Raw genomic sequence first — 23,188 nt, 5'->3', positions numbered from 1 at the left:
AGGCTATTAAATCAGCTTACATTCCAGGAAGACATGACAGAAAGATATCCTCAGTACGAACTTCTCACTGTGGTCTATTTTCATAACTCTTACGAATGGCTTGTTTGAGCAGGTACAACTTGACTTTTTTTTGTCAAACTTCTAAACTATTAATTTCTCTGGGCCATCCTTTGGCAGCTGCAGGTTTCTGCAGGATGGAAAACGGCACATCAAACATACTTCATGCACGTACTATTATAGTTGTAGTCCATGGCCACTTGGGAGCCCTGGGACTGATTCCTCTGGACGCATGTCATCTCCCTCAAAGGAAGGTTATGGTCCCTTTGCACTAGCCTTTAAGAGCAGGATCAGCTTTCATAGGTAATAGGCCTCTCCCCATGAAATAATTTAATAGCAAGTATACTCCTCTGTGCACCTGAGAACTCCAGGAGGTTTTCTGCCTTCCAGCAGCCGAACGTCTCCTATAGCTCCCCACGGTGCAATATGTCTCTGCGATCCACACCCTCTCGCAGCATGACCAGCACCTAATAGGCACCATAGAGCCCCATTGAAATAGCATGTATTAGCGGCTTTAGAGTAAACTGCTTGCAAAAATCAGCCTAGATAAAATACCCAGATGTTTACGGTCAAAAGGTGTATTGGGAGCCAGTGAGGCAGCAAAGGCCTATTCTGAGTGTGTGTTTCAAGGCTTAACAAGATTAACGTCTGTACATGCAAGTCTGTAAGGGACCAATTGAATATTGCTCTTTCCATATCTGTTTCTTGGGGGTTTTTGGGCTAATTAAAAGAGGAGTTTTGATTTCTTCTCTGTAATGCAAAACAAATGCGGTTTGGGCTCCGCTTTGCTATGCTGCCAGTTGCATCTGACATGAGATTAAATGTTAGAAGAAAGGTCAGTTTGGTTTTCTTTCTGGAACGCAACACAACTGCAACACAACTATTCTACAAATATAACAATTTTAGATGTACCAGTTTTAGGCTTTATACATAATTTTGTCTAGTTTCATAACAGTGTTATTCTAGTGATCTGATACAAGCCTACTGCCTGGTCATACAGTGACCGTAATTAGGGATCCAAAGAAAATTCAGCAGCAACAAAAGAATTTTCATGAATTTTCCCCGAGCTTTCATCGTTAGGAGAGTGCTTGGCCTATACAGATAGCAAACTACTGTATGTAGTTTACTGGAAAACATGTGAAGGTTGAGGACAACAGCTCAGCTCTACAGTGGTGCGGGAGGTTCTGCTTTCTCAGAAGCCCTCACTTCATTCTGGTTACCAAATAGCACCCTTAAGAGTTTTATTCCCTTCAAGAGTCAGATTTCATCTAGCTTTCTCACCCATTACAAAAATGGGTAGTACAACCTTTTGGCTTTGGGGGTCGGGCAATGAAGGCTGAGTTGTGTGGAAATAAAGGCCTGTTCCCACTCGAAAAAAAGGGTCATTGTAATATTTGGGTTTTCTTAGGTTTATGATTTCGATTTCTGGATCAAAATAAAGCTAGTTTTTTTTTTTTTTTCCCCCTAAGCACCTGGCAATATTTTTTGCTCTCTGTAATATTATCTCCTAAGTGAAGGAATATCTAATGTGGTCAAAAACGTTTGTTATATCCAGCACCATAGAGCACCGTATCTGTGCTATACTGTGTACAGGTATGTTTTTCTTGTGGTACGCTATGCTTTCTCTGGGAAGAGAGATGGGTCCTGCATTTACCACCTGGTTTGCAAATAGGGTGTGTGCTGCTTTAACAGTCGTGCTTGGTAGTGTTCCCCATATTTGTGACATAATTTTAGGTGGCTTATTAGACTTATGATTGATGACAGACAAAAGAGGATATACAGCTACTCGCTGACATTCATGCTTGCCTTTTAAATATCATACTATATGGCTTCAGATCTCGATTTTACACTCAAGTGCTCTAAGCCCCACATTAGCACATCTCTTCCCCCTCAAAATTAATGTATTCCTTTAAATGCACTAATGTTTCAGTGTTGTTGGGTTTTTAAAACAAATTCTGCGTGATTTGCCCTTTTCTTTTCTCCTCTTGCTTTGCTTACTTTTCAGTAAAGCATTAATGACCCTCTCCACTAAAACTAAATTGTAAATATTCTCCTTGCCATTATGTTGGACCCCAGCTATTTCTTTATTTTTCCTCCTTATTAAATTATGTTTACCTGAATATATCAGGTTCATTTCACCTAGGCAGGATGTCCCATTAAGCATGACAAGTAGAAGGTTGTGAGATTAATGCCCTTCTTGAGCCTGAATTAGTGTGTCAGCATCTTTTCAGACCTGGGACCACAGAACATAGGAAGCGTGCCATAATGGACCTTAGCCTTTAACTGAACTGCTCTAATATTATTCCTATAACAAGACTACTTTTAAAGAGGCTCATTATTGGCTTCATTAGATATGTTACTTGCATCAGTGGCTGTAGTTACTCGTATAATATGGAAGAGGTTAACATAGCGTATTTTTTATGTATTATATGGCATATAGCTTGAAGTAGCCAAAAGGTTTATGGCGATGTAATTGGTAGTTAGTGTGAAATTTGTAAGACAAATAGACAATACCTAGGGTAACCCCTATAATCCTCTCCTTTCAGTTTTTTACAGCCACCAAAGGGCCTCATTAAAACAGCAGTCAGCACCTTAGTGAAAAGATACAGTGCTTATAGTGCCCAAATGTGACAGAAAATCTGCATTTTGTAAATCTGACACCTTTGATAGATTATACAGTGTGAAGCCATTGCTTCTAAGCATTATGATAACGCTTAAGGTTCTCTTCTGAATCCAACCGTGCTATATTCACTGGATATAACAATGTGAAAAAGAGCTAGTTGAATAAAATAAAGCATCTGAGATGGAGAAGAGCCTTTTTTCCTTTGATACAAAGCTCATCTCATGCAATGGGACTAACAGCTATAGTTGGTATTCTCAGCTCTGCTTGTACTTTGTGTATGTGTGTATGTATGTATAAATATTGGCAGAATAGCGGCTTAATATAGAAATGTGAAAAGAAACCGTGACTACATTAAGTAGTTTGTATGGCAGTTGTAAGGCAAAACTGTGTACAGCAGTGCTTATATTAAAATTTCTTTTTTGTTCTATTTTAAAGGCCAAAATCTGGTCTCAGTTAAACCTGTGTAAACCCAGATGGATTCCAATGACTTTAATGAGTCCCATTGTCACTCAAACTCCTGTAAATCTGAGGTAATGCCCCAGCTTAAATAGACAGGTGTATCCAAAAGGAGAATCTGGTCTTGTGAGTTTATTATTCTTTTAGCTTATTTATAACAGTAATGAGACAAAAATGAATGGCGTAATATGGGCTCTGAGTTACATGGCAGGTGTATGAAAGCTCAGTTCTGGCTGAGTTAAGTTATCAGCTGTAGTTAGATATTTTAGTTATCGAAAAATATAGTTGGTAGAGAGAACTATTTGGAACTGAGCAAACATGAGTTGTCTTGGTTGATTAGTTGCAAACTCTTTGCTCTAATCACAAAAGGCAACCGCAAGCAGTCAGAGGTCCAAAGTAGTAATTATGATCTTCCCCGCCATTTAAGAGGAAGGCTCAAGCATTTTGGAACAGCAAAAATTTTCACTTAACTACCACTGCCGCCTTTGCAGTAGAGGAGGTTCCTCTATCTTTTTCGCTCAGGGGAATGAAATGTAGGTTATAACGTTTACTTGGGTTCCAAATGTGACAGCTGTTTACCTCTTCATCTGGTAATTGAAAGATTTCCTTTCAAATTAGAGCTGCTGTAGACAAAGAGTGGAGTCGAAGTCGCATTCAGTTCCCTGGCAAAAAATATAGCACTGATAATTCTGAAAGAGCTATTTCTATCTTAATCCTTTGATCATTTCAGAAAATGTACTACTCTGTTACTAAAATAGGAATGCAAAACAAGAAAAAGCGGAGGGGTTAAATATGTGAAACCCTTTCATTCCCCTTTTGCATTTGGGCTGGTTCCTGGCTATGGTTATTCTTCCACGTAGAGGTGCAGAATCAGTCCCTGTGGATAACAAGGACTAAGTAACATTGCTTAAGTACTCAGTGATTCAAGGAAGTTTCATTTCTAATCCTCTTGAAAAATAAAAAAGCTGTTGAAGAAGTGAACCTATCAATTTATTCTCTGAGCAGGAATTTTTCACAACTTGGTATTTAAGTAAAAAGAGGTGCAAGCCATAGATGCATTTGAATCCAGTAGTAAAATAGGAAATAAATGGAGTTACCTGGGGTTTAATTTCCTGCCGTAATTGTTCTGTTACATAACATGGAAAATTTCAACCTTTCTTCATAAATATTTAGAATTTTAAAATCAGTGTTGTTGTCAAAAGTATTCACAAATTTTCTAGCGTCCTTTAAAAAGTACTTTCTCTGTGATTCGCTACGGTATGTTGACTCATTGTTTTTTTCTTCAATAGCGTAATTCAGAAGGAGCATCTTTCTATTTTACTGTTGTTTCTCGATTGTTTTCCTAATTACTTACAAAAAAAAATCATGAAAACTATGCAGAGTTAAAAATGCAGGAAGGGAGGAGTTCTCTTCTGTTCACAATTTGGAAGAACTTTTTGTATCTTCTGGTGAGAAAACCATTCTGATGCAATGGGTTGCCTGAAACATCAGCACCAAAGTGCAGGAGAGAAGCAGCTCCTCCCAGTTACTTCCCTTGTTTGCAAGTAGTCTGGAAATTAATTTTTATTTCTTCCAAAGAATGTAGTTATTAAAATGCATGCCTAAGAAAATCCTAAAGGAGCAACGAAATCTTCTCTCGATCATTTTTTTGGTAGGTTAGATCTAGGCATAAATTTCATTTTGGCCCAAGAGTTGAAAGGAATTGGGGCAGCATAGGTGGAGAGGCCCATGCTGACATCGGTTGACGAGCTGAAAGGTTGCTAGGCCTCCTTTCTCACCCAGGGAATTTCTCTCTATTGAATTATGTTGTGATTATAATACTGACCATGATTGTGGTTTAAAAATTATGAAAATTTTAAAGCCAAGAAATGCTTGGGAATTGTGGTCACTAGTCAAGAGTAGGAAGCAGGTATATGTACCTGTGTTTCTTGTAGAGGGCAGTACTCTAAGATCTAAAGGGCCATATTTAATCTTACACAAGGATACTGAGTAGTACATAACAGTAAATTATCTCAGTCCATGCATACCACAAGTGATTTAATTGTAAACAGCAAAATATGGGCTTGCTTAGGTGTAGGTAACAATATTGAAATCCGGACCAGTAAGAAACCTTTCAAATTAACGTTTTAGCAAATCTAGTTTTTGATCCATACTATTGCTCGCACTGCAAAATGAGCATTTATGAGTATCATGTCTGGGTTTTTTAATTCAGTGGATTATTCACATCTGTTAGGTGAGAATTACAGAATGCTGAAATAATGTATTCTTGTGTTTTAGATCTATCACTGCCAAGGGCTACTGAATAGTAAGTATCAACATCTGTGTTACTTCTTCTTTGAGTTTTCTGATTAAATATGTCTAAACATTTCAGCTGCTATTGGAAATAAAAACAAAAGTAGTTTCAAGCCACACTTTGATGTAGGATTTCACTGAAACATATTACCAGCAAACATTAGTTAAGGGATTGTATGTGCAATTAGCCCTAAATAGCATTAACCTAGTGTTGTGATTTGTATTATTGAAAGGACATTAGGCTCTTGAAACTGTAAATAATGGAGTAAATATAAATAAAGGTACCTGTATTTTGACAGGGATGTTCCACCTCTGGTTGCCTGCATACACAAAAATCATTCAAATGCCTTTTCTTTCTCTGACAAAAATATTCATTAAAAACATTTCACTGTGCTGCCTTTTAATATAGCGCGGGCATTCAACCTGCGCAGGAAGCTTCCTGGATCCACACAAATACTGTGTAATTATCTCGTGGCTCCCTGCTGGCTGCTGCATATTCCAAGCACAAAGTGAACAGCACATTTCTAGAGCCTGACTTCTGTCTTCATTGTCCCTGCTTGGAATATGAAGCTCCACTTCATTATAGCAGACCTGATCAAACTTGATAGATTTAGCCATTATTCTTGACTGTGTCAACTTTCTACAGCTTTTTTTTTTTTTCCTTGGGCTCTTTTGTTTTGCCACCCAGGGAATGCATCTTATTTCTAGGCGTGCGCGCGCGCTCCCTCTCTTTCTCTCTCTGTCTCTCTCTCCTCCCCCCCCCCACCCAACAAACCGAGGTTTCAGCAAATAATGCTTCTTGTGCATCATGTGATTCAAGGAAAATAAGGCTTGCAATTTTTTCTCAATTGTCCTTTATGGTTTTTATTGACTATTTTTTTCAGTTTGTTTCTATAAAAAAAAAAATTATACTGCAATATTGACATACAATACAGAAAAGCTTTGAAAATCCTTATTTTCTGTTAGTGGTACAATAAATATAGCATTGTGAAGAATTTTTGCCTGTTTTATGGCAACTTTCAAGTAGCACTTCAGAGTTCATATTTTTAAGGATGATTCAGAAAAAAGTATCTTATCAAATTTTATAAATCCTTACTTTGTTTATTTAACCTAGAGACATATTGCCATAATTTTCTTTGCAAAAGGCATTAGATCATTCTTCGGGCAAATACAGATGTTAATACAACTGGTTTACCATAACAGATTGCTTTGTAGTTTTTGAGAGTTGCTATGCAACAATAGAGAAGTATAGCATAGCTCCAGCAGATTTTTAAAGTCCTGGGTAAAATACGGAGCATTTTCATAGCTAATGTGACACAGGTCCCTTAAATTGCCACAGAATGAATTAACCAATTTGTGAGAAATTTGCCAACGAATTTGAGAGACTTACAGGGTCAACTCATCTTTACTGTTGCTAATCAACATGACGAACGCAGGGATGAAGCTTTTCAAGGTTTAAATTTAATCTATAGTGTTTGTTGTATTGGAATGCACGTTTTACAGGCATAATAGAAACATGGAACAACCACTTTCTGATTAATTCTGTTTATTAAATAGCAGTTATGAATTGTTAAAACTTTAGAGAGAGATTAGGTTTCTTTCTTTCTGCTTCTTTTGATCGCAGATTGAAAGGTAAAGGATGTCTTATAATTTCTGACAAGTTTACTGAAAGGTTCTTACTGAGGTATATTGTCTCGCAGCATTAAAATACTGCTAGAAATCTGTATGACTTAAATTCAGCGTTATGCTTTTTAAATTAAAAAAAAAATCATTTTTTTTTTTTTTTAGAGTGGCGTTTTCAGTCTCACCAAAAGCTTCTCGGCATCTTAAAATGTAAATTGCAGAGAAGCAACACAAAGGATAAAGAGAAGATTTTGAAGGCAATCACAGTGATCACTTAATTCAGTCTCTGCATATCCACTTGGCATAAGGTAATTAGAGTGCCACACTGCTGTAAAGACAGAAAGCTTAGGGTACCATTCTGACTCACCCAGACGATAATACATGATTAGAAGTCAGTGACAGATCACAACTGCTGAATGACCCACCAAGGTCTTATCAAGGGCAAATCGCATAATTAGCATGCACTTGGCTGGCAGAGGAGTGCAGTGCTATTGTTCTGGCACAATCAAATTAGCCCAGCCAATGAGGTCAGCGTTCCGTGACCTTAACGACATCTCGTGCTTTGTTTTTCTGCCGCGTAACGGAGAAACGCCACGCTTTAAGCGGAGCTTAAAGTTCTTACGGACGCTAAAAATATCTGTCAGGAAGGCTTTCTTTTCTTTTCTTCCTTGCATTTTTATTATTATTTTTTTTTTTTGGAATATGCGCTGCCGACTTCCGAGTTTGTCGCGCGGGGAACACGGGAGTCGGCTAACGCAGCCCGACCCTGGGGGACGCGTGCGTAACGCAGCCGCTTCGACGGACACGCCGAGCATCTCGTGAGGCCTGGCGCCGCGCGTTTGCCCCGAACGCGCCGGCCGCGTCGTGCGCCTGACGGCGGAGGGGGAGCCGTCAGGCGGACGCAGCGCCTTTCCTTCGCTGTGATAATTAGCGCAATTATCTTGATTTGCTCATTTGCTGCGCGGTTTCCCCGAGGTCGGTCCGTTTTGCCCGTCTCCTCCTGGACGGGGCTCTCAGCGGAGGGCGAGATTGGCTGGGGATGGGCGGCAGCGAGAGTGCTTCAGGCCCGCCGGGCGACCAGCGCGGCCCTCCTTGGGTGCCGCGTGCCCTCCTCCAGACAACAGCCCCTCCTGTCTTTCCCCTGAAAACTTGTTCTTGCTTCCCAGGTTACAGGGTGTTCACCAGGCTGGAACGACCGTTGCCCGCGCGGTCGTTCTCCAAAGCCGTCGGGCTCGTGGACTCTCATTTGTTAGTTACCTTCTGAGTGGCTGGCCCAGAGGTGTTCGTTCCTTTGTTCTCGCGCCAGGAATGCGGTTTTGAATTGATCCGCGCGCGTCTTAAAAATGCGCGATCTATAGGAAGGCCATCGCAGCGTTTGGCAAAAGTGCGAATACAGTCTTTATTTTCTGTTCTCTCCCATTAGCCTGCACAAATTTGGGCGGCACATCCCAACCTCTCCTGCGTAATTGGATCAAAAAGGTCTCTAATGCATTGTCTCTGTCCTGTCCGGACCTCTGTCACTGCTTCTCTCTCTCTCTTTTATTAACTTATTTTTTGGCTAGGTGAGGTAAACTCAGGATTAGAGCTCTAAAGTTTTAATTGCATGAATGAAAAGATGAGCTTTCACGTTTGGTCCAAAAGAGGAAGTGAAAACAGCATTCGGATAGTTTCGTTTCTTTTCAAACGTTTGGTCCTAGGACTTTTTCAGATATGCTAGTTGTTACCTGTGGTATTTGTGCATTAAAGACTTTTTTTCGGTCCTCGTCCTCGTTAGCGCTGGTCAACCACAATTCCCATTGTGTGGCATCGCAGCAGCTCTCCCAGCAAGCAATAGCAGCGTTACAAAGGAGACCTAGCACCTGGGAGTTTAGCATGCAAGAGGAGAGGTGGTGAAGATGAGGTCTATTGTTTATAACATTTTGCTATGTTGCAATTAGTCATCACGGAAAGAATAGCAGCCAATAAAAGCTAAACTGACGTATTTTTAATTAATACATTTCCAAAGTGTCACTGGGCATGAAAGTTCACCTTTGAGCCAATGAAATAATTCTGGCTGTAACCTGGCTTCCTGTGTACTACTTCTGCTTTATGCTGCAATAGCAATAGCGTTACACAACAGCTTTGCGTTCCTTCCCTGTTCATGAATGCATCTCTATTGATAAATAAACAAAGCTTCCTTCCTGACGTATGATTCGTAGATAAAATCCAAGAATTTATGAGAGACGTGAGTTCAAATTAAAGATCAGTGATTTAGGGTCTTCCCTAAGAATTAATTCCAATAATAATTTCATTTATTGTAAATACCTAGGCTGAGTCTGCTAAGTGTGCCATTGAAACTTTTTCTTTGTCTGGCCTAAAGCTTATTTCTAAAGGTCTTGTTGATTGTGCAAACACAGGAACGTTTTCTTTCCTTGAGAATTAATATCGACTGTGTATAGAACTACGGCAGTACTCCATCTATCCACAAAATCATATATATATAATTACTTTGAAAATCTACTGTATCTGGATACTTAGTCCATGTGATAACTTTTGCTTCGATGGCTAAAATGATCATTTACCTGCAAAGAAGGAATTATTGTAGTTCTTGAAATAGAAATACATACTTTTCCTAAAAGCCATTTATTTTCCACAATTTTAAAAATATGTGTATGTTTGTATATGGATGAGTGTTTGTGTGTGGATGTTTACCTGCCTGTGTATAAATAAAATGAAAACCGGTGTCTTTGTCTATACTGCATGTGTAGATGTATGTATGTATAAGCATAAAATAATTCATGTTCCCCTAAGCTCTTGGTGGACATTCCTGCCTCAGTCACTCAGCCCCCACCATGAAAGTCCCCTAACAAACAGGATTAAAATTCACTCCTTTCAACCATCCTAGGCATTTATTCCTTCCTTTTCATTGAGCTACATTTGTCTGATTTAACAAGATAAGATTTGAGTGCTGATGCAGCCCGTTGTTAATGCAGCAGCCGCATCCACCATACCATCGACACTATGCATCAGAGGGATGCATAAATCAGGTATTCAAAAAAAATTAGATATGCAGCACACCAGTTTTATAGTCCCAGCCTCAGAAATTGAAATGGCCCAGATTAATGTATTATATCTTACACACTGTCCGAGTGAATCAACTTTAATATATTGAACAGATTCGCAGAACAAGACTTTGTTATCTAAGGAGCACTTGGAAGAAGGAATTGACCTGAGGATTTGATTTGGTTCAGGTAGTTCATGTTGTACGCAGCATTTGAATAGTTTCACATAAAAATAAAATTTGTATTAGAAATATTTCACATCATTCTGGGCTTGTTCGTACTGAAGCTTTGCAGTGGGGCAATATTACAGAAACAATGTCCAGCAAAAAAGATGATTTTAACCTTTGCTTCAGACATGTCAAAACAATATAATGTAATTTTAATGCAAACTGCTGTTTCATAGCAGAGGCGCGTCTATGCACTGACTTTAACTGGTTTAAGTTTATACTGAAAATGAAAAGCCCATTGAATTTCATGTATGATGGAAACACAACAATTTACACCAATCTGTTCCCAGAGTGTACGTGCTGTTTGAAGCCATGCAGTGAAATAATTTCTTCTGTATTCTCTATTGACAACCCATAGAGGAACCTTTAGCTGCCTAATCAAGGGGAGATGAATATTAACATGGGGAGGGAGCGTCTTTCCCTTTCTTGTATTTTGAATTGCCACTACTGTTAGAGCAGAATTTGGATGACCGTGTGTGTATTGAGAATGTGACCGAGGAAGATGAGGCATAACAGGGCACCAGAGGTATGTGTTGAACTCTGAAGCGTGTTTGGGGAGACGTTTATTCAGCTTATTCCTTTCTTGGCGTTACCTAGTTACTGTGTAATCTGCTAGTAGTTAACAGCAAATATATTAGGAGTGTGGTTTTTGTTGCTCCTCCTTTTAGTTGTTTTCTTCCATTTAGGAAACAAAACGGATATTACTGGGGAAAGAGTCACTTTATGCTGAAGTATAAGCAGGAAATCAGGTGGGTTTAGTCACCCCTTTTCCACTGAGATCTGTTTTTTGTGGGTGTACATGTAATGGGAAATAATAGCTTACCACTTCTTCACACTTTCGGTAAGGAGTGATTAGAAAGTGCTTACACCTGTAGTTGTGCTGTGTTAATTAGCACTGACGAGGAATTCTGTATTCTGGCTGTCCGTTAGGTGCCCTGAAGGGCACTGGGCAGGTACGCGAGGCATTTGCGCTCCTAGTGATGCAAACAGATGCCTAATAATATTTTAAAATATGTAGGTGTCTAACTCTACTTGAAATAAGTAGGAGTTAGGTGCTTTCTAGATATCCAGTGCCTTTGAAATATGGTCATAGAGAGTTAGAATGTTTTAAGCCTGCCCTTTTAGAGCGTTTTATGTCAACCTATTTGTGTTGCTTAAAAGATAGATGCTTAAACAGATAAGGGTAGACTGTGGCTGATCTAATGCGGTTACATAGTACCACGGACTATATAAACTATCTTGTTAGTTCGTACTGGGTCTGAAGTCCAAGTCTGAGAAAAGGAGAGGAACGTATCGTGAAAGTACCCCACTGGAAAGCATTTAACAGTGCAGGGAGAAGCTAAGTCCTGGCCATTCTTTCAGGCCAGTCTGCGGATCACAGTAATGCAAGAGCACTTGTGAACGCAGCAGAAACTGTGGTGGAGGTGGGTGTGGTATCTTTTGAGTAATTTGAGCTTCTATAAGGCTATTCTGGGCACTGAGCAGCTCACACATCTTTAGCTTTGACCAAAAGACACAATCCAGCCTGAAGTAATTCCCTAGTCTCTATTTATTTTTCATAGTAGATATTATAATTTATAGTAATGTAATGGGAAAGAAATCAGAATAAGTGTGTTGTCTTCTTTTAACTTGAATGCAGCATAGCAACAAATTAGGGTAGGTTTATAATCTTTTTCATCATACAGCCTTTCATCCCCATTTCTGCCCCAGCCACTTCACGTGAATTACGGGTCTTTCCTGTTTAGGCCTGGTCAAATTTCATCTATCCGTATTGATATGAGTGAAGGAGAGAGATTATTATCAAATTAGCATTTATTGTTTACCAAAAAGAATGATTTTTTCAAGATAACCTGAGGGTCAAGCAGCCTTGAAGAAGAAAATTATTTATCAACAAATTCACTATCTTGTATATAAATAATCATGTGCAATTAACATTAAATGCACATAGGAATCCAAAGTTAAATGTTGTAATTCTTAAGATACGATTATATTTATACTTAGTTTTGGAAGAGCTGGCTCTTTTGCTCAGTGTGTTACTCATTTGTATGTTGAGACTTCATGGCAACCATTCAATTTCATCAAAACACTTGAATATATTCTAAGATTCTTTTCTGAATTTGGAGGGAATTTAGCATGTACGGAAGTGCCTTGTTGCACTGAAAGCTGAATTATCCTGGCCTTGGTTATGCAAAGCTCTCTGTCCTATAAATACTAGTTCTCATTAAAACTTCTCTTCCTTTTTGTTAATTCATACATTTTTTTTTTCCCCCTGAGAAAATCCCAAGTCATCAATTTTACAGAATCATATTATAAACTTGTAAACCAATATGAGCTGAAATATCGAATAGAATTCATGGCACCATTTAACCATTCAAATAATTAGAAGAACATTTTAAAACCAAGTCACAGTTATTCCAATGCATTAAGTATAACTCTTTAATGTTGCAGAGTCTGTGTCTTCCATCTGTTCCATCAATTAAACCGTACGTTGATCTATGAAGTTATTAGCATCAGCCAAAGTTCCAAATGGATCTGTCTTGCCACGAAAGGAAATCCTACGTTTAGCAGGAGCAACAGTGTGATTTCTGTCGCAGACAAAAAAAAATTACTCTTCGTATTTCTAGAAACTTTCTTTTTATTACGAAATTATGTTTGGGGGCCAAACATGCTGTGCTCTAGAGAAGAGATCTAGGAGGAGGTTGGGGTGGTGCTTTACTCTTTGTGTTATTCCAAGAATACCTGGATTTTTGTTGATAAATATTCACTAGAGAAACATTTGACAGAATTGACATTCATTTAGCCTGGTTGAACTGGTGAGTCTTGATTGTTTCTAGCTGTCATCACCAAATACAAGCTGTGGAGACTGACTATTCGCAGTACGGAAAGCTTTAGCTGAAGAGACTTAGTAACTTAGAAGTGGACCTATCATTATTCATGGGAAGAAATCACAGTGGTAGAAATGCAGCCGCCTTAAGGTGAGTCTGAAGCTCCTTTGGAAGTAGATACTTCTGCAGATCAGTGGGGAGCAAAACAATTTTTTATTGTAGCAGCCCAGTGCAATCTATGACTTTTTTGTTCTGATCAGTTATTTGGAAATGTTGCAAGCTTCATGTTAGATTTCTGACTGGTTAATTCCATGCAGCTTGAGAGGGTTCTTGTTCCTGCACTCTTGAAGTTCAGTTTTGAGGTGCTGCTGGTTGCTCACCAGACAGAGGTAGACCATGAAGTTTCTGAACCGTACTCCCCCTGGTGCTTTATTTCTCTAGCTATCGAAGGGTAGTAAATGCAGGAAAGAGGTGAATTATGTTCTTGCAGATAGATTTTGCTTACCTGATAGGCAACCTTTCTCCATCAAGATGTGGCTTCTACCTGGTTTCTCATTTAATTACAGTTTGAGAGTGGTACAGCTAATAAGACTTAAAACTGAAAAAAAGGTTGATGATAAGGTGCATCAGAACGGAAAGGAAGTGTGTCTTTTGTCAAGGTTAGAGATGTCAGTTGTTTGCCATTGTCCATTTTGCTCGCTAGGACTCTGTCAGTACAGATGCGTCTGCTGAGTTTTGGAGACTACAGATAGTTATGACAACAGACAGATCTCTGTCTGTAGGTAAGTGAACAGTTATTGGTGCTGGCAGTCTTAGATATTTCCTTTTGACAATAGGCTTGATCGCTTTATAATAGATTTAACCTTAACTGAGAGACTTTCATCCAGGCTTCTATTTCTTCCCAGGTCTGGGAAAGTGAGGGAATTGCTCTGAGCCTAATGCCCGTACTAATAATAATATGGCAACTGTCCCTTTAACCGTTGTCAAACAAGATGGGTGACAAGGTTATCTTTGTTAGATCAGAAAGCAAAAATATCTTGACAAGAAAGAGCATCCAGTGCTTTGAGAACTCCTCAACAGGAAGAAGCAGAAACACTACCAAATAGTCTTTTTCCTGGTGTTCTGAATAACTTGTTGCTTTCTCTTATTAAACGCTCTTATTAAAAATGTGTTTGTGCACACATAAAATTTCATAAAATAACTCTGTGTCAATTTTTCAAGCGATGTTGTCTGTTTCCTTCCTTACAGACTCCTTTATCAAAGTTTTGAGATTTTGTGCAGAGTTAGCTCCTGCTCCTGTTTCAATTTCAGATTCTTGGAATCTCATTCTCTCTACTTACTGAAAGCTCCCTCTTTCTCTTTTCTTGCTGAATTCTTCTCAAACATGATAGCTTTCCTAAGGTTTTACTCCCAAAGCAGTCCAACTGGCCAAGAGAGGACTTAGCTGCCCATCCAGTCATCCCTTCACTGTTATAAAACTTGCACCAGTTACTAGGCAATTTACAGTGTACTCAGTTTCCAGTGTATTACAACTTACTTGGGGAAATAAGTCTTCACATCCATTACTACTGCAAATAATAATCTTAGTGTCACTTTTTTGACTTTTCCTCTCTGGGATGGCGTAGGGCATCGATGGTTCTAGTTAGTTGTGGATACTTTTAATATACAGCTACATGACAAATATATATATAGCCACAGGTAGGCAAGTTGTGAAATAGCATTCTGTATATGGAACTATCTTCTCTTGAAAAGAGAACAAAACAAAAATCCTCAGTCCTTCACTGTACCTTTCAATTCACATTTTGATGTGAATCTAACCTGCACTACCTTCCTTTCTCTCCTACATGAGGCAATAGTGGTCAGCAATCGGGAGAAAAGTGCTAGGCAGTTAAAAAGTTAGGTAGTGGCAGATTGAAAAGCTCCATATAGTTCCCTATTCCTAGTATACTGCACAATAGGACACTTGTAGCAAAAGCTTGTTTGTGGGATAAGTACACAAAGAGAAGATGTTGATAGCTTCATCCTTTGATTTAAAGGACAGGGAGTGCAGCAATACAATCATCAAAGGTGCTTGTTCTTGAGAAAACATAAGAAATCCACTGGTCGAGATTAAGCAGTCATTCTCAGAATTGCTTTTATGAAACATATATGGCAATAAAAAGTATTGTTTTTATTAGAGATTGCATATTTATCTAGTCATCAGTCCTTTGATTATCAAGTAAATTGCTGTTGAGATGATTCTTGACAGTTCAGTAAAACTGCTAGTAGAGTGCGGATATGTATTATTAAAGAGAGCAAATGTACATCTGAACTTTTGCTTAAGTTTCATATACTTAGCTTTTGTTAAAAGGAATCTATGAAAAAAAGATCATATTTGAGAGAGAACTTGCTTCTGGTGAGGTATGATCTTTCCCTGATTTTCCATTTTCCTTGAAGAAATAATCTTCCTTTGCTGTGCTGTTCTATTTTCTTACTCCCTCTCATTCCCAGCAGTTTACTTGTCCATGTCATCCAAAATACTGCACTTGCCTTATGGTTCTATTTCTTTTTCTCCTTATATGTATGTTTTCTGAGCTGTAGCAGTATTTCTCCATTTTTGCCTTTCTTGGTTCCCAGACATTGTCACTGCTGCTAGTTCCATATAACAAGAGGATTCACAGAACTGGAATGCTATTGCAGTTTGCCTTGCATAGTAAGGTTTTATTTGGATGTAATTCACTATGTGAAATGTTCTGTTAAAAAAAAAAATCCCTCTAAAATTTCCATTTTGTGAATGATGGTCTCACAGGCAAATAGCAATAAAATCACATTATTCTCCTATTTTCGTTGCAGTGGAGAGCTTACCGTACAACGCTGGCCACAAAACAATGCAAGGCAGGAAGAAAAATATAGGTATAGAGTCCATTTCAAGTTTTAGCCTTTTTTTTTTCTTTTTTAATCGTTGCAGCTGAATGCGAAATGAAAGTGTGGGATGATATTCTGAATCTAAAAGCTGGTGTAATTTATTCCATGCCTACTGTGTTTTTTCTTCTTACTTTTAATTTCTTATATGAAACTTTATAAGTCCATCCTTAAAAACACCTCCAGCCGAAAAATCCAAAGCTTTTCCTAATCAAGCCTAATTTCTTAAATTATGACATTTGTATACAGGACATAATTGCATTTATCAATTTTTAGAAATAAGAAAAAACTGTTTGCCTGGGAAATATAGTATGTCAAAACATCTGATTCAGAGGTTTTGCAATGGTTTCTGCAGTGCTTTTGAAGGATATAATCTATGATTCAACATTCCTAAAACAGTAATCTTATGTATCTAGATTGTTTTTGTTTTACCTATCTGAACAGTTGGTGTCTCTCTTATACCCACTGTGATTTGCTAGCATACTACCTGTACAGCATTTGCTACATATTTTGGGAGAATCACATGAAGATTAGACAATTGTCTCCTACTGGATTGGCCTGTGTACACAGCTGTGTTGCTTCCGACACATTCATAGGAAGATAAGAGCAGAAAGGATAACCCAAGTCACAATTGCAGAGAATTTTATATCTCGTTTAAAAGGGTCTATAAAACATCGAATCCACACGTCTGCACAAGATCTGGCTGCAAAATGATTCCCAGTACCCTGCTACAAACCTATGGTAATAGACCAAAGACTCTGACTTTTCCCCTGGAAGAGAGAAGCCCATAGTGTCATTGGTCCATGCAGTAGCAGGGTATTTGTTAAATAACTTTTCCAGCTCATCTTTAGAAGTAGACCATGCTTCACTCTTTAGGAGATGGGGCATATAAATCCCCAAAGATCATCAGTGAAAAATTCCCTTCTGATCTAAGCCAAAGTCTGAAGCCTAGGAGTAATGAGATATATATACAGTGTCTTTTTTCAACTGTACTTAGAAACACCAGTGCATCAAATAATTTGAAAATTTGTATTAAAAAATTCACTTCACTTCTCCAGGAATTCTTCTATTTCTTTAGACAGCCCCTTTCATGAAATTACAAAACATTATTTCAAACAGTTTACCCTCACTACTACATTTGGAAGACTATTTCGAAATTTCACTGCTCAAACATTTAGAAACCTTCTTGAAATTTATCACTGCCTGATTATAACAGCACCAAATGGAAACTCACTGACAGTAGAGAGGAACTCAGCTGACCAAACATAAGCATCTAAAATGTGGCTATTGTGTCTGAAACATTAGGCCTGTTGTAGTCATTTGGGAATGTTGTCTCATCGCAGAGCAAATTATCTAAAATAGGCCAGCTGAAAAGTGACGTAAAAGTATTTATTGACCATAAATGGAAGTACTAGGTTATCTAGTTTAGAAGTAGATTTCTAGAGGGTGGATGCTGCAGTTAGGTGAGATGGCTCCTACCCTTACATAGGTTTCCTGTTGATGAAAAAAAAATGCCATGTTGAGGATTGTAGTTTAAGACCTCAGATGGTAAGTAGAGAGGATGCAAGCATAATATACTGTATGGTTAAAGCATTGTTCAGAACAGTGTTATTGTAATTATTGTATGTTATTGTAATTCTGTGGTTCAAGAAAACAAAAAGGTGGAGGTTTGTCCCTAGTTCTGTTGCAGCTCACAATATTCTCTCCTCTTTTTCCTTCCTGGAGATTTTCGCTGAATCTGCGGTGTTTCAGGGCAGTCAATAAACTGAATTTTGTACTAATTTAAAAACTGAATGAATTTGGAGGAAAACAACTTAGGAAGAGTAAGAGATTTTTTTTTTTGGCTGGAGGACATAATTTTCAGGTTTACTGGAAAAAATAGTTTAGTGTGGTGACGTTATTACCGCAGTACACACGCGTATAAGCGTATAAGATGAGCCTTGCTATGCAGAATTCTCATTCCGCTGTCATTCACTCTTGCAAGTGAGATGAGGAGAAGTTATTTTAAAGTTGCAAAGAGAGGGGAAATCCTGTTGCAACTTTCAGGCATGCCTTTGGGGAAAGCACTGTTCACAATTTCTTGATACTTCTTAGGATTTTATATCATGTCATTTACTATTTGGTGGAAGATAAGTATATATCTTCCATCGGTTGTGCCTTCTGAGTGTCAGCTTCTGTTCTGGCAACTGTCTAAGTATACCTTTGTCCTTTATGTCCCTCCCTCATGTTTATGAGAAGAGAGCAACTGGCTATGGGGAACCTTAATAGTCCTTTTGAACATGGGTTTGAGTTAAGTAGGAAAGTTGTTATTATTATTGTTATTACAAAATATAGGACCCTAAGCTGTGTTATTTCCTGTTCATTTTTGTGTTATTTATAATCTCTCTTTAAAGGATAGTGTATAATGGTGGCGGTAAAGATCAACCCCCATTATTTAGGTGATTTACAGGCCTGTCCAGCACCACAGTATATTATGCATCATGTAATCAACAAATTCTGGATGTTCCTGCCTCAGAATACCTTTTGCAATAATTTTGTCAGTTGTCCTCTAAAATGTTCTGGAAATGAACCTTTCCATATGCTTTTTCTCTGAAAAAAGGTAGGTAGTTTTTCTCTCTGTTACAAGAAGTATGTAACTGTTTCTCCCAGGTCTTTCCTGATGGATCATAGCTCCACCTTTAAAGCATTCTCCGCCAAAGCCTAGGACTGCAATGGGACCTTTCACATCCCTGTTTCTGACCAAATTAGAGGGCCTTTCCCCGAATCTTTTCCCTGCATGCAGCCTTAGACTTCCACAGTGAAAGGCACCGAGCAGCTCCGCTCTTCCTTTCGAATATCGCTTTCCAGACCGGGGGTCCCCCGCCGCCTCTTTCGGCTCTCTGTGTCCTTCGGTGGGCTTCCACTCCTTCGTCAGGACGTGGCCCTGCCCCGTGCTTCCCCTCCTCTAGAGATGTCTTTGCTTGGGCGTTATGCCAGCACGCCCGCGGTAGCTTGGGTGCTGGCAGCAAGGTAGTCACAGCTGCATGGCGTTCAGCACAGGCTAATCCTGAAAACGCTCATCCAGCCTCTTTGAAAGATTTGTCATACTGTGCTGAGTTTTGTACTGATACAGCCCGGTTGTCTACGTGAGTGACAGGCATCCTTTTGAGCACAAACATCCCCCAAAATGTTTACAGGTGTTTCATCGTTAAGAATGCACTCAAGTACAAAAGATAACAGCCTGTACGTAGAGTAGTTGTTACAAGAGAGAATACACTGATTTCCTTTCCTCAAGACATACAGCAATTTGAACAAATCACATCATGTTCCGAAGCAGTGTATCGTTTTCATATTTTTTTGCTACGAAGAGGTGTGAGTTTATGGAAAAAAAGGAATGGGGAAAGAATGGTGATATGTCGAAGAAAATCATGACGTTAATAACATGGAACATGACCAAAAGAATACAAATAACATGAAAGAGGTACACTAGTGATTGGGCTGGTGTGAGGAAAGTGAATATTTCAAGTCTTCCTATTTGCGTGTCCTGTCGCTTTGCGTTCAGAAATTTTGATAGTAAATAAAGCTGCCGTAAAACTGAATCTAAACCTGGATACAGTAGCTTTGCAGTGATTGTGAAAAGCAAAAATTTTAATAGAGCACTTTCCAAATAAACACTTCTAACCATAGCGTTTTGTGCACAAATTCTAAAATTGTATCAAGGGGCAGCCATATACAAATTAATTCTGACAGGGATTAGTAATAACCACCTTTAAATAGGTAAGTGATAAAAACGTAAAGTTTAGGGCTAGTAAGCATCTGAGGAGAGCTTTCCTTCAAGTGTTAGTGGTAAACCTGCGGCACGTAGAAGCTGCAAAAGGACAGTGCCTCTTTAACTGGGACTACTGCTTGTGCTCCGTGGAGCTTTGCCGTATTAGTAAAGCAGCATGAAAGAGTTGATTTTCATTTTATGTTGTGCTTGTGAGGCATTAACATGATGTTCTAACACTTGTAAATGAATACAGCTCTTGCCTAATCTGTCATTTTAATGCCTTATAGATTTTATTTCACTCTGTGTTGTACCAGATTCTCAATAATAATAATCAACTGCTTTGTTGTTCTCTTGCAGAAATTAAATTTCTGTAGTGAGTGTGCAACTAATAAAAGATGTTGCTTGAGGAAACAAAAAATAAATATGATGAATCATAAAAGTTGTGTGTAGGGGGTTGCTCATATATGAAAGACAATTACTGAACCAGTGGTAAATTCATCTGATTCTCGTATTGTCAACAGCTTAATAACTCTCACGAAGGGTTTAACCATAGTAGCTTTGTCCGTATTGCTGTCCGTAATCACAAATTTGTATCCCAGTAGACACTGATGTGTATGAAAGCTATATGTGTACATGTATATACATATAATGCAGTATAGATATGTGTGTAATACGTTAAAAGGCACTTAACATTATCAGGTTGCATTCTTTTCTGAACCTGAGACACCACGGTACGCTACGGTACTAACTTTGCCACTTCTGCAAGTCTAGCTGTTTCCTTGTCGTAGTCAGCCGTGCGGGGAAGCACCACAGGGAGGTGTTGGGGAAACGGAGTAATTGCGGAGGTCTCCGTGTGTCACTGAAGCAGCGCCTGTCCCTCACCTGCGCTGCGGGAATGCCACACGTTCAGCAAGTGTCTAACAGGCAGCCCTCGCTGGCTGAATAGGCACGGGCTTATTGCAAGCCTTTTAAACGTGACTTCTAGGGACGTTCAATACGGTTTGCCCTTTGGCTTTACCACTGAAAAGCACAGAGAGAAAACTATGAGGAAACAAGAAAGTTTGCATACAAATTCAGGACTCTGAGGTGGTCCTCGTGGGTTTGGCTGGGGTTTCCTTCCTCCTTAGGAAAGAAAAATGTATGGTTCGGTACAAAATAACGCTTGACGGTACGTAGGGTGATAGAATAGATTTTTGGAATAAAAAGAAGCTGTATTATCGGAAACACTTTACTGCTTGATATCCACTGTCTTCTCCTTGAGGGGTTTCAAACACAGGTGAAAGTTAAATATACTATCAAGCTCCTATTTTAAATCCCTTCTTTCCTACAGTAAAGTGACTGTGGGCAGAATAAGGCAATGGGGAACGAGACCCTTATTTTACTTGCATATTATGAGTGGGAAATAACATGAATCAAAGTAGCAGATAATCACAGCTGGTTGGATGAGAGTTTCAGCAACTCCTTAGTATTTCTCAGGTGGCTGGTGGAGAAAGAGGTCTGGGAGGAAGGTTGGTTTTGTCTTATTCTTGTTCGAGTCCAGCTCAAATATTGAAACAGAATTATTATGGCTTTTCTGGCAAAAAGTATATTTATGTTGTTGTTGTATCATAAAGAACCTTCCTTTGTGGCTACATAACTAGTTCATAATTTTACATATAAAACATATGTTTACTTTCTTACGTTATCTGCTTCTAGTATAGCCTTATCTTTTACCTTCTGCTTGAGAATGTGACTGCTAATTTTACATTCAAGTAGTCAGAATATTGTAGTTTCTTCTATTTGCTAAAGTAGATGCAAAGAGATACAAATAATCTTTTATAGGAAAGCAGGGAATTTGATGAAAGATATTTAAGGCCTGATTCCTAAAACAGCCTTGCATCCCACAGTTCCCATTAGGCATCTTAATGAATGACTAAACTTCCCAAACAGCTCAATTTTGTTTCAGTAGGAACTGCAGGATACCCAGCACTTTTCAAAACTTTGTTACTCATTTTTCCCAAGGGGACTCTGAGCTCCCCTAAAAAACTAGCTACTGCTGAGGAGATTGAGTACCTCTGGGTAATCTGGGCTCTCAGCTTTGATTTTACTTGGGATATTGCAGCAATGAGGGTCAGCTTAATAGAGAATGATTCCAAGAGCATTACTGTTGCTGTTGCCGATTATTTGGATCTGAATACAGCTGAATACACAGGGGGCTGCAAAGGGACAGAATTTGTCCCGTTCTCATAGTACAGAGCATAGACTTGCGTACCTAAGTGACAACGCTAAGTAGCCTTAGCCTGCCTTTTAGCAATGCTAACAGTAACCCTCAGGAGTTTATTTTCAAGTTTTCCTGATTCGTGATCAGACAAAAGTCTAGGAAAGAGAAGAAAATCAAGAGGTCGTGTTTTCTCATGGAAAAGTTCAGTAGGGACCATGTTTTGTGGTGATTTTAAATTTGGATAGGAACTAGGAAGTAGTTTACAGAAGTGACATAATTTTTAAATCCCCCATAAATGGCTACACAGACCATTATATTTATCTCTCTCTGTTGGTACAGACTGCATATAGACATGCCTGCCAAAGGACAGGTTTAAGTCAAAGCACCCAAAGATTAAAAAAGCAGTTAACCGTGTGAAGTGATAGGGAATTTGCAACTTCAACTTTTACTTCGTAAAATAGGATAGCTGAGGCTGGAGGGGACCTTACGCGGTCTCTAATCTAACCTGCTGCTCAAAGCAGAGTCACCTCAGAGATCAGACCAGGCTGCTCAGAGTTTTATCCAGTCAGGTCTTGAAAACCTCCTAGGATGGAAACCACACAACCTCCATGGGCAACCTGTTCCACTGCTTGATATTGTTGCCGTGATTCAAATGTCATAAGGGTATAACGTAAGCACTGCATACTGGATAGTGCTGAGGTTTTTTTTGGACTAGCTTGGAGGTAAGTGTGACTCTACGATGAGGCAACGTGGTCTGGCTGAGCGGACAGAGCTTGGGCCTGGCAGCCCGGGACCCCCTGCGTTCTAGTTTGAGTTTAGCCTATAACTTGCTGAGTGCCTTCCAGTAAGTCACTTTTTCCCCTCTATGTCTCGATTTCTCCATTTATAAAATGGGGATAATAATACTTACCTACCCCACAGGGGTGTTGTGAGGATTAATTAGTTGTTGGTACAGCACTTAAAAGATGTAAATAGCCATATAAATGCTAGATATTATCATTATAATGAGAAGCATTACTGTAAGAAAAGAAAGAGCCTCAAAGTAGGTTGCATGCACCATTATGACCCCCCCACACACACACAAGAATAGCTTCTGGGGTTTATTTGAAACATCAGCAAGCATTAAACTTCCAAATCTATAGTCTGATGCTCTGTTGTAGCTTCTAACATTTCTTGCTCTTCCTGGTTGTTTTTT

At 39.0% G+C, this 23,188-nt stretch overlaps 1 protein-coding gene across 17 annotated transcripts in view; it reads left to right on the top strand.

The window, feature by feature from the left end:
• The window catches only part of LOC138066889 (uncharacterized), a 512,507-nt gene that overhangs the window by 277,390 nt on the left and 211,929 nt on the right, over positions 1-23,188 (top strand). For 2 of the 17 annotated variants that reach the window (XM_068940381.1, XM_068940386.1), the window contains exon 4: positions 5,414-5,441. The exons of the other annotated variants lie outside the window; for them this stretch is intronic. The gene's annotated coding sequence lies outside the window, so the exon portion shown is untranslated. The remainder of the gene's footprint in view (positions 1-5,413; positions 5,442-23,188) is intronic. 17 annotated transcript variants of the gene reach the window in all.

Source organism: Struthio camelus, chromosome 3 (genome assembly GCF_040807025.1).
Source record: "Struthio camelus isolate bStrCam1 chromosome 3, bStrCam1.hap1, whole genome shotgun sequence".
Classification (NCBI taxonomy): Eukaryota; Metazoa; Chordata; class Aves; order Struthioniformes; family Struthionidae; genus Struthio; species Struthio camelus.
The sequence above is the reverse complement of the archived record's forward strand: the minus strand, read 5'-3'. Positions and strand labels throughout refer to the sequence as shown.